The sequence below is a fragment of the Cetorhinus maximus genome, chromosome 1 (assembly GCF_964194155.1).
Source record: "Cetorhinus maximus chromosome 1, sCetMax3.hap1.1, whole genome shotgun sequence".
In the NCBI taxonomy this organism is placed as follows: domain Eukaryota; kingdom Metazoa; phylum Chordata; class Chondrichthyes; order Lamniformes; family Cetorhinidae; genus Cetorhinus; species Cetorhinus maximus.
Genome location: NC_135879.1, coordinates 105,010,411 through 105,022,635, shown reverse-complemented (window position 1 = coordinate 105,022,635; position 12,225 = coordinate 105,010,411).

Genomic DNA, 12,225 nt, shown 5'->3' with positions numbered 1-12,225 from the left:
TAGACTCTCCACATCTCTATCAATGCAGGACAAACTGGTACACAACAGGAGGGAAAGGTCAGACAGGTGGAAGGATGCCGGAATTCCAAGTCCTCACAGAATTTGAAAACAGAGCCATCCAGCTGGCCAGCGATGACCGGGACCGGTCCTGTGCTGACAGTGACGTCAGCGCTGCTGTACCAAGTGAGGACCCAGCAGTGCTACATCCATCAGACAACCATGCTGTGAGTGATGTGTCCTCTTTCACAGGCCACTGCCATGCACTAATTACCTCCCCTTGCTTTCATAGGCACATCTGGGAAGCAGTAGACGGAGTCCATGACCCAGGGCCTCCAAGCAAGCTCCGAAGAGGAATCTGAAGGCACCCTCCCTGAAATCCGGTAACAGTGCTCACCCACACCTTCCGCCATTGCAGAGACACACACCTCAGTGGGATCTAGCTTTAGAGTAGCCTCGGGATCACAATCTGGTGAGCACATCACATTTTCTGATCCACAACAGGCGGAGGCAGGGAGTTCCCAGGTCCCCAAGCACTTGGAGGACTGCTGGAGGCCAGAAAGTTGCTGAATCCAAGTCAGATGATGAGCCTCTGACTCCGGCATGTCACAGTTGCTGGAGCTGCAAAGGCAAGCTCGGGAACAACAGGAAGGGATGTCTGCTGCATGCCTCAGATTGCAAGGCACGATGGAGGAGTCTGTCCGTCTTCAGGCTGAGGTGAGAGTGCCGGCATTGCAATGCACCGAGGTCAACACTGGCAGGATGGCAGCCACCATGGAGACCTTGGTCCAGGACATCACTCCTGCACCGCTGCGCAGGCTTAACTCCATCGCTAATGCCATAGTTGGCCTCCAACAGTGTGTACACAGGAGGGGTGATGGGCAGCTCAATCTCACTCCAGCTACCCCTTCCGCTCAAGGAGTCAGGGGCCCTCGGGCACCCATAAGGAGAAGGATCAGCAGGTGCACACTCCAGGGCCATCCACCCAGGTGACTCTGAGAGTGACCGGCCCATCTGACTCCCCTCTTCCTGTGACTCCCGCAGTTCCAGCTTCACAGGCCGAGGAGGGTGCCACTGCCACATAGCAGGACCCCGAAAGCAAGCCGGAGCCCTCCAAGTCTCGGCCCTCTAGAGGACACCCGCCAAAGTCATCACAGACAGGGCGTAGCAGTCAGCAGGCTACCTCCACCTCTGCTGTGGATGTTCAGAGAGCACCAAGGCATAGCGGCAGGGTTAGGAAAGTTAAGGAAAATTAGTTGCACAGCCTGGGCATGGGTTTAATCACTTGTACACACTGTTCACTATTGTCAATAGACTCCCAAGGATGTCTCCCTGCCTGTGGCTCCTTGTTCTGATGAGCAACGCTCTTGTCACTCAGATGTGAAACCTTTCTGCACAAGATAAAGGCAGGTGTCTCAGTCCTGGGCCTCTTCCCTGTGCTTTGTCAGCCTTGAGGCCATAGTGATGGTCCAGCCTCATACTCCCTGGAAACATTACTGATGCCTGCACCTCGGCGGTGCTGGTCATTGCTGCCAGAATGTAGTGGGCAGGCACCACAGAGTTCTCTCATTCTCTCTGTGTGCTCTCAGCATCTTTAAGGTGGGGCTGGCCCCCAACACACCAGCATCTGCGACCAGTGATGCTGTGCACCAGCTCCTGAAGGGCTGAGGTGTTGAAGATGGACACAGCGTCAGACGCATCTAAAGTTTCATGACTGCGTCTCTAAGATGGCCCTGATCATGGAGCGCAAGTGAGCTGCCCTCGGCCAGACAGGAGTCAAACATTCCCAGAGGCTGTGTGAAGATCTATGGAGTGTCCTTACTGCATGTTGTCATCATCCTCCTGCAATTGAGCGACTATTAGGGCCTCCACTGCATCTCCATGACAGGATCATTCCCACAGAGGGTATTGGCACTGAGATAAGCCAGACTGGAGTCAAACATTCACAACTGCGATGTGAGGACCCACGGGGACACCTCACTGTATGTCGTCAGCATCCTCCACAAATCTGGCAGCTATGAGGGCCTCCCGAGTGCGCCTGCCTCGTCTAGCCAGTGCGAGAGCCTCATCCTCGTCATCGTCACCATCGAGGACCCCCTCACCCTCATCCCCATCAGCATCCTCCTCACCGGAGGAGACATGCAGCTCCTTCATCTCTTCCTCAGCCAGCTCCTCACCCCATTGCAGCACCAGGTTGTAAAGGGTGCCGCAGACGATGACGATGCCTGACACCCTCCGTGGACTGTATTGCAGGGCTCCACCAAACTGGTCCAAGCACCGGAACCGCATCGTCAGCATCCCGATGGTCTGCTCCACCAAGTTGCGAACTGCTGCATGAGCCTCATTATAGCGTCACTCTGCTGCAGTCTGAGGCTGCCACACAGGTGTCATCAGCCACAGCCTCTGCAGGTAGCCCTTGTCCCCAAGGAGCCAACCCTGCAGCCTCTGTGGACCCTAGAAGACTGCAGGGATCTGCGAGTGACTCAGGATGTAGGCGTCATGCACACTCCCTGGAAACCATGTGCATACCTGCAGGATGCGTTTCTGGTGGTCGCACACCAGCTGCACGTTCAGTGAGTGGACCCCTTGTGGTTGATGAAGTCCACCGAGTGTAGTGATGGAGACCTGAGTGCCACATGAGTGCAGCCAATTGCACCCTGAACCTGTGGGAATCCCGAGATCAGGGCGAATCCAATGGCCCTTGCACCCTGGCTGTCCTGGTCCTGGGCGAAATGCACAAAGCTGTGTGCCATGGAGAAGATGGCATCCGTGACCTCATGGATGCATTTGTGGATGGCGGATTGTGAAACCCCACAGAGGTCACCTGTGGAGCCCTGAAAGGAGCCACTGGCTTAGAAATTGAGCACCGCGGTCACTTTCACAGCCACTGGCAGTGGATGCCCTCCATGTCCCCTTGGCGCCAAGTCCTGCAGTAAGTGGCAGATGTGAGCCACCAGGTCCCTAGACATGCGCAGTCGTCGGCGACACTGGTTCTCAATTATCTGCAGGAATGGCAGGCGGCGTCTATAGACCCTGGTGTCGCTAGGCACCGACCAGCCATGGCTCACTGTCGCTCCTGGGCAGAGTGTGCGGGAGCCCCTGCTGCCCCTTCTTCATGAGGTTGCTGCTCCTGCCTTTGCATGGCCAGGAAGATCAGTCCCTCTCTCCTCAGTCTTCTATGGTCTCTGTAGGTCATCAGGCATACAGCTAGGTCACCAGGATCCATGATCCTGCCGTGGTCCTCCTGCAGCATGAAAGAGAGAGAGAGACATGGTTATCATGGCTGTACTTAGCACCTTTCCAGGCCCTGTGTGACTGCCCCTTAATGCTTCCCGGAGAGTGCTGGTCACCCCTCAAATGGCCAGAGGTGAGTGCGCTGCATGGCTGCCCTGTCAACCTGCGACATGGGGACACTGGTCCAAACCAGGATGCTGAGATTGCAAGGGGCTGTGAGCACCTCCAGCAGTGACTGGTACACGGCCAGTGTTGGCGAGGAGATTGTACAATGTGTGCAGTCCAACTGCTCCGCGGTCCAGTAAAGTGATGGTGGACTCGAAGTCTGTGCCGTGGGGGGAGTTGCGGGGGGGGGCTAAGATATGGAGCATTTGGTGGCCCTTTGGTGCCTCCGCAATGCTTGAGTGGGTGGACAGGCTAGGAGTCCGACCCCAATCACATCATTGTGGCTGCACCTGATCTGTCTCAGTTGCAGAGGAATGGTCAGTTTATACAGGTGTCCCTGATGTGTGGCCATTCCCCTCGTTTACCCTGACCCCCACCTCGATCGCATGTGCACGGGATACAGAGACAGGGCAGCACTTGACCCCCACCCCCTGGCACTCAGCAGTCGCCTCCAAGGCAGGCCAGCACTTGCCCCCAGACACTCCCCATCCCTCAGCAGTCACCTCTGAGGCTGGAGAGCACTTGCCCCCAGACAACCCTACCCCTTAGCAGTCACCTGCGTTGCCAGGCATCAGTTTCCCCTGCCCCCAAGCACCCCTGAGGCCGGTAAACAATGGACGAGCTGTGGTGAACGCTGCTGCTCACCCACCTCAGTTCCCCCAAAGTGAAGGCTGCCAGGTGCACGTCGCCAGTGTGCTGTTGTGAAACACGTCGGTGCGCTTTCCTGCCGACGTAGACAGATGATACGGCGGGGTTCCAAGAGCCTGACGGGATGGCCTTTTAATTAATGTATTACAATTAGCTCCCCACCGACCGATGGGAAACGCAGCCCGCTGTCGGTGGGCTGAGTGGATGATCGCGACCTGCCTTTGTGCTGTTGTGAAGTGGGTCCTACCATATTTTCCACACATGCCACCTATCACGCCCGCCACCAGTGGGCTCGGAAAATTCTGCCCATAGTATTACAAGGTATTTACAGCACAGAAACAGGACATTCGGCGCAACAGATCCATGCTGTTATTTAAGCTCTATATGAGGCTTCTCCCTTCCTTCATCTAATCCATTCATCATATCCTTCTATCCATTTCTCCAGCATGTGCTTATCTAGCTTCCTTTAAATGCATTAATGTTATTTATCTCAACTATTTCTGGTGGTAATGAGCTCCATTATTCTCTGAATAAAGAAGTTTCTCCTGAATTTCCTTTTCATTTATTAACGCCTATTTTATATTTCTGGCCCATAGTTCTGGTCTCGCCCAGAAGTCAAAACATCTTCTCTCTGTCTATCCTATCAAACACTTTCATAATCATAAAACCCTCTATCAGATTACCCATTACATTTCCCTTTTCTAGAAAAAAAGCCCAAGCCTGGTCAACCTTTTCTGAAAGGTATTCTTATAAAATCTTATAAACTTTGCACCTTCTCCAATGCCTTTATATCCTTGGTATAACATGGAGATCAGAAGGGACATTCAAACTCCACCAAGTGTGCTCTAAAGAAGGTTCTATACATATTTAACAAAACTTCTCTGCTTTTCAATTTTATTGCTCTAGAAATGAACTCCAGTGCTTTGCTTTGTTTTAATCACCTTATTAACCTGCATTGCTACTTTTAGTGATTTGTGTATCTGTACCTCAAATCCCTCTGTTCCTCTACACCATTTATTTTCCACTGAGTATGTGGCCTCCTTATTCTTGCTACCAAAACTTACTAACTTGCACTTTATCTATATTGAAGTTCGTTTGACAATTACATGCCCATTATGCAAATTTCTTAATACCTTGCTGTATTTGTGTCACAGTTTTGTTTCTATATTAGCTGTACTTGCAATTTGGGGTCATGCACAAATTTTAAAATTGTACATCTGATTCCTGAGTCCAATTTGGTTATGTAAATGGTGAACAACACTGATCTCAGCAACATTCCTTGTGGAACACCACTTCCCATCTTTTGCCAATCTGAGTGACTATCTTCAGCTCCTACGCCTTGTTTTCTGTTTTGCAGCCAGCTTGTTATCCATTCTGTTACTTTTCCCCTGACTGGACATGCTCTGAACTTAGTCCTGAGCCTACCTTATAGAAGACCTTAAGAAATTCAAATACATTACATCTACTACGTTACTTTCCCTTTTGAAATCCTTGCTGAATACTTTTTATTACACTTTGAATTTCTAGTTGTTTTTCTTTTACATATTTGGATAAGGATTCCATTTCCTACTGCCGATGATTTTTAAAATTCATTCATGGGAAATGGTTATCGCTGGCTAGGGCAGCATTTAATGCCCATCCCTAATTGCCCTTGAGAATGGTGGTGAGCTGCCTTCTTGAACCGGTGCAGTCCATGTGGTGTAGGTACACCCGCAGTGCTGTTTGGGAGGGAGTGCCAGGATTTTGACCCAGCAACAGTGAAGAAACGGTGATATATTTCCAAGTCAGGATTGTGAGTGGCTTGGAGGGGAACTTCCAGGTGGTGGTGTTCCCATGTAATTGCTGGCCTTGTCCTTCTAGATGGTAGTGGTCGTGGGTTTGAAAGGTGCTGTCTAAGGAGCCTTGGTGAATTCCTGCAGTGCATTTTGTAGATAGTACACACTGCTGCTACTGTGCATCGGCGGTGGAGGGAGTGAATGTATGTGGATGGGGTGCTAATCAAACGGGCTGCTTTGTCCTGGATGGTGTCAAGCTTTTTGAGTGTTGTGGGAGCTGCAGTCATCCAGGCGAGTGGGGAGTATTCCATCACACTCCTGATTTGTGCCTATTAGATGGTGGACAGGCTTTGGGGAGTCAGGAGGTGGGTTACTCGTCACACTATTCCTAGCCTCTGACCTGCACTTGTAGTCACAATATTTATATGGCTAGCCCAGTTCAGTGTCTGGTGAATGGTAACCCCTAGGATGTTGATAGTAGGGAATCCAGTGATGGTAATGCCATTGAATGTTAAGGGACGATGGTTGGATTCTCTCTTTTTGGAGGCGATCATTGCCTGGCACTTAGGTGGCGTGAATCATCGTCATTGCAAGTGCAATTGTATACATAAATGATTTGGAGGAAAATGTAACAGGGCTAATTAGTAAATTTGCAGACGACACTAAGGTTGGAGGAGTTGTAGATAGTGAAGAGGATTGTCAAAGGATATAACGGGATATAGATCAGTTGGAAACTTGGGCAGAGAAATGGCAGAAGGAGTTTAATCCGGACAAATGCGAGGTAATGCATTTTGGAAGGTCTAATACAGGTAGGAATTATACAGTAAATGGCAGAACCCTTAAGTGCATCGACGGGCAGAGGGACCTGGGTGTACAGGTCCACAGGTCACTGAAAGTGGCAACGCAGGTGGATAAGGTAGTCAGGAAGGCATTTGGCATGCTTGCCTTCATCGGCAGGGGTATTGAGTACAAAAGCTGGGAAGTCATGCTGCAGCTGTATAGAACCTTGGTTAGGCCACACTTGGAATATTGCATGCAATTCTGGTCGCCACATTACCAGAAGGATATGGAGGCATTGGAGAGAGTGCAGAGGAGGTTTACCAGGATGCTGCCTGGTCTGGAGGTTATTAGCTATGAGGAGAGGTTGGAGAAACTCGGATTGTTCTCACTAGAATGCCAGAGATTGAGGGGTGACTTGATAGAAGTTTACAAAATTATGAGTGGCACGGACAGAGTAGATAGTCAGAAGCTTTTTCCCAGGGTGGAAGAGTCAATTACTAGGGGACATAGATTTAAGGTGAGAGGGGAAAACTTTAGAGGAGATGTGTGGGGCAAGTTTTTTACGCAGAGGGTAGTGAGTGTCTGGAATTTTCTGCCAGAGGAGGTGGTGGAAGCAGGTACGATAGTGGTATTTAAGAGGCAGCTTGACAAATACATGAATAGGATGGGAATAGAAGGATACGGACCCCGGAAGTGCAAAATGTTTTAGTTTGACGGGCAATATGATCAGCGCAGGCCGAAGGGCCTGTTCCTGTGCTGTACTTTTCTGTGTTCTTTGTTCTTGAATGTTACTTACCACTTACCAAGCCTGGATACTGTCCAGGTCTTGCTGCATTTGGACATGGACTGCTTCAGTATCTGAGGAATCGCAAATGGTGCTGAACACAATGCAATCATCAGCGAACATCCACAGTTCTGCCTTATGATGGAAGAAAGGTCATTGATGAAGCAGCTGAAGATGGTTGGGCTGAGGACACTGCCTTGAGGAACTCCTGCAGTGATGCCCTGGGACTGAGATGATTGATCCCCAGCAATCACAACCATCTTCCTTTGTGCTGGGTATGACTCCAACCAGTGGAGAGTTTTCCCCCTGATTCCCATTGACTCCAGTTTTGCTAGGGCTCCTTAATGCCACACTCTGTCAAATGCTGCCTTGATGTCAAAGGCAGTCACTCTCACCTCAGCTCTGGAGTTCAGTTCTTTTGTCCATGTTTGAACCAAGGCTGTATTGAGGTCAGAAGCTGAGTGACTCTGGAATAACCCAAAATGAGTATCAGTAAGCAGGTTATTGCTAAGCAAGTGCCTCTTAATAGCACTGTTGATGCCCACTTCCATCACTTTACTGATGATGGAGGGTTGACTGATAGGGTGGTAATTGGCTAAGTTGGATTTGTCCTGCTTTTTGTGTACAGGACATACCTGGGCAATTTTCCACATGCCAGGTAGATGCCGATGTTGTAGCTGTACTGGAACAGCTTGGCTAGGGGTGTGGCAATTCTGCAGCACAAGGTTTCAGTACTATTGCCAGAATATTGTCAAGGCCCATATTCTGCAGTATCCAGTGCCTTCAGCTGTTTCTTGATATCATGTGGAGTGAATCGAATTGGTTGAAGTCTGGCATCTGTGATGCTGGAGACCTCTGGAGGAGGCCCAGATGGATCATCCACTCAGCACTTCTGGCTGAAAATTGTTCCGAATGTTTCAGCCTTATCTTTTGCACTGCTGTGCTGGGCTCCCCCATCATTGAGGATGGGAATATTTATGGAGCGTCGTCCTCCAGTGCGTTATTTAATTGCCCACCACCATTCACAACAGGATATGGCAGGACTGCAGAGCTTAGATCTGATCTAAAAACAAAAAACTACTGCGGATGCTGGAAATCCAAAACAAAAACAGAATTACCTGGAAAAACTCAGCATGTCTGGCAGCATCGGCAGAGAAGAAAAGAGTCGACGTTTCGAGTCCACATGACCCTTCAACAGAACTGAACTATACTCAGTTCTGTTGAAGGGTCATGTGGACTCGAAACGTCGACTCTTTTCTTCTCCGCCGATGCTGCCAGACCTGCTGAGTTTTTCCAGGTAATTCTGTTTTTGTCTTAGATCTGATCTGTTGGTTGTGGAATCGCTTAGCTCTGTCTATCACTTGCTGCTTATGCTGTTTGGCCTGCAAATAGTCCTGATTTGTAGCTTCACCAGGTTGACAGCTCATTTTTAGGTATGCCTGGTGCTGCTCCTGGCATGTCCTCCTTAAACTAGGGTTGACCCCTGGCTTGATGGTAACGGTAAAGTGGGGGATATTCCGGGCCGTGAGGTTACAGGTTGTGGTTGAGTACAATTCTGCTGCTGCTGATGGCCCACAGCGCCTCATGGTTGCCTAGTCTTGAGATGCTAGATTTGTTCGAAATCTATCCCATTTAGCATGGCGGTGGTGCCACACAACACGATGGAGAGTATCCGCAATGTGAAGATGGGACTTTGTCTCCATGACTGTGCGGTGGTCACTCCTACCGATACTGTCATGGACAGATGCATCTGCGGCGGGCAAGTTGGTGAGGATGAGGTCAAGTATGTCTTCCCCTCTTGTAGGTTCCCTCACCACCTGCCGCAGACCCAGCCTAGCAGCTATGTCCTTTAGTACTCAGTCAGTATTAGTGCTACCAAGCTACTGTTAGTGATGGACATTGAAGCCCCCATCCAGATTGCATTTTGCACCCTTCCTACCCTCAGTGCTTCCTCCAAGTGGCATTCAACATGGAGGAGTACTGATTAATCGACAGGAGGTTTCCTTGCCCATGTTTGACCTGATGCTATGAGACTTCATGGGGTCCAAAGTCAATGTTGAGAACTCCCAGCTCAACTCCCTCTCTACTGGGTCTGTCCTGCCAGTGGGACAGGACATACCCAGGGATGGTGATGTCTGGGACATTATCTGTAAGGTATGATTTCATGAGAATGACTATGTCAGACTGTTCTCCCCATTTTGGCATAAGTGCCCAGATTTTAGTAGGGAGGAATTTGCAGGGTCAACAGGGCTGAGTTTACCATTGTCATCTCCAGCCCCTAAGTCAATGCCACGTGGTCGATCTGGTTTTATTCCTTATTGACTTTTTAGTGGTTTGATACAACTGAGTGGTTTGCTAGGCCATTTAAGAGCCACCAACGTTGCTGTGGGCCTGGAGTCACATGTCAGTCAGCCAAACCAGATAAGGACTGCAGATTTCCTTCCCTGAAGCAGCATTAGTGAACAAGGTGGTTACAACAATCGACAATGGTTTCATGGTCATCATTAGATTTTTAATTCCAGATTCTCATTGATTTCAAATTTCACGATCTTCCATGGAGGGATTTGAACCCAGGTCCCCAGAACGTTACCCTGGGTTTCTGACTTACTAGTCAGTGACAAAACCACTACACCACCATCTCCGCCCCCATACTCTTAAGCATCATTGGGATGCAGTGTCAGCTTTTTCAAATCCTTATCAGTGGTTTTCAGCCAATAAATCCATAAGGTCATTTTTACTATACAGCATGGCTTCATAACAATAGGTAGGTGTTTGTTATTGGTGAAACCCTGCCTTTTCATCAGCCCAACACATGAGGGAGATGGGGTGGGTGAAGGAGGGAAAGATTGGGGTTGAAGGAGTGGGAGATGGGGGTGGTGGAAGTGAAGGAGAGGCAGATGAGGGAGGGGAAGAGGGAGATGGTGGTTGAAGGAGGGGAGATTAGGGACGTGAAGGGAGATGAGGGAGTGAAGGAGGGGAGGTGGGGGAGGTGAAGGAGGGAGAGATGGGGGTGAAGGCGAGAGAGATGGGGGTGAAGGGGGAGGAGATGGGGGAGGAGAAAGAGGGGAGATGGCAAAGTGAAGGAGGGAGAGATGGGGAGATGAAAGAGGGGAAAGTGAGGATGTGAAGAAAGAAGAGAAGGGGAGGTGAAGGAGGGGAGATGAGTTGAAGCAAGGAGAGATGGGGAGGTGAAGGAGGGGGAGGTGAGGAAGGTAAAGGAGGGGAAATGGGGAGGTGAAGGAGTCAGAGATGGGGGAGGTGAAGGAGGGGGAGATGGTGGGAGAGATGGGGGTGAAGGAGGGAGAGATGGGAGGTGAAAGTGGGGAGATGGGGAAGATGAAGGAAGGGAGATGGGAAGCTGAAGAAGGGAGTGATGGGGAGATGGTGGGAGAGATGGGGGTTAAGGAGGGAGAGATGGGGAGGTGGAGGGAGAGATAAGAGTGAAGGTGGGGGAGATGGGGGTGAAGAAGGAGGAGATGGAGGTGAAGGAGGGAGAGATGGGGGTGAAGGAGGGGGAGATGGGAAGGTGGAGGGAGAGATGAGGAGGTGAAGGAGGGAGAGATGTGCGTGAAGGAGGGAAAGATTGGGGAGGTGAGAGGGGGAGATGGGGAGGTGGAGGGAGAGACCGGGGTGAAGGTGGGGTGAAAGAGGGGTAGATGGGGGTGAAGGAGGGGGAGATGGAGAGGTGAAAGAGGGGGAGTGGGGAAGTGAAGGAGAGAGAGATGGAGGTGAATGAGGGAGAGATGGGGGTGGTGAAGGATGGGGAGGTTAAGGAGGGAGAGATGGGGGCAAAGGAGGGAGTGATGGGGGAGGTGAAGGGGGGGAAATGGGGAGGTGAGGGAGAGATTGAAGGTGAAGGAGGGAGAGATGGGAGTGAAGGAGGGAGAGATGGGCATGAAGGAGGGTGAGATGGGGTGAATGAGGGAGAGATGGAGTGAAGGAGGGAGAGGGGATGAAGGAGTGAGATATGGGGGGAGGAGAGTGAGATGGGGGAGGTGATGGAAGGGGAGCTGGGGGAGGTGAAAGAGGGGAGAATGAGAGGTGAATGAGGGAGAGATGGGGGTGGTTAAGGAAGGGAGATGGGGAGCTGAAGAAGGGAGAGATGGGGAGGTGGTGGGAGAGATCAGAGTGAAGGTGGGGGAGATGGGGGCAAAGAAGGAGGAGATGGAGGTGAAGGAGGGAGAAATGGGGGTGAAGGAGGGGGAGATGGTGAGGTGGAGGGAGAGATGGTGAGGGAAGGAGGGAGATATGGGGGTGAAGGAGGGGGAGATGGGGAGGTGGAGGGAGAGATGGTGAGGTGAAGGAGGGAGATATGTGGGTGAAGGAGAGAAAGATTGGGGAGGAGAGAGGGAGAGACCAGGGTGAACATGGGGGTGATGGCAATGAAGGAGGAGTCGATGGGGGTGAAGGAGGGGGAGATAGGGATGTGAACGGGGGGGGGTTAAATGGGGAGGTGAGGGAGAGATTGAAGGTGAAGGAGGGAGAGATGGAGGTGAAGGAGGGAGAGATGGGGTGAAGGAGAAAGAGATGGGGAGGTGAAGGAGGGGAGATTAGGAGGTGAAGGTAGGGAAATGGGTTATGTGAAGGAGGGAGAGATGGGGTGGTTAAGGAGGGAGACTTGGGGGCGAAGGAGGGAGTGATGGGGGGAGGAGAGTGCGATGGGGGAGGTGATGGAGGGGGAGCTGAGGGAGGTGAAAGAGGGGAGATGGGGAGCTGAAGAAGGGAGACAAAGTGGGGGAGATGGGGGTGAAGAAGGAGGAGATGGAGGTGAAAGAGGGAGAGATGGGGGTGAAGGAGGCAAAGATGGGGATGTTAAAGAGGAAGAGATGGGAGGCGAAGGAG